Genomic DNA, 303 nt, shown 5'->3' with positions numbered 1-303 from the left:
GGTACTGTATGTAGAACCATAGTAAAGACCAGTATGGACTATCAATACAGGTACTGTATGTAGAACCATAGTAAAGACCAGTATGGACTATCAATACAGATACTGTATGTAGAACCATAGTAAAGACCAGTATGGACTATCAATACAGATACTGTATGTAGAACCATAGTAAAGACCAGTATGGACTATCAATACAGATACTGTATGTAGAACCATAGTAAAGACCAGTATGGACTATCAATACAGGTGCTGTATGTAGAACCATAGTAAAGACCAGTATGGACTATCAATACAGATACTGTA

The sequence above is a fragment of the Oncorhynchus kisutch genome, unplaced genomic scaffold (genome assembly GCF_002021735.2).
Source record: "Oncorhynchus kisutch isolate 150728-3 unplaced genomic scaffold, Okis_V2 scaffold2644, whole genome shotgun sequence".
NCBI classification, from domain to species: domain Eukaryota; kingdom Metazoa; phylum Chordata; class Actinopteri; order Salmoniformes; family Salmonidae; genus Oncorhynchus; species Oncorhynchus kisutch.
This window is presented reverse-complemented; position numbering follows the sequence as displayed.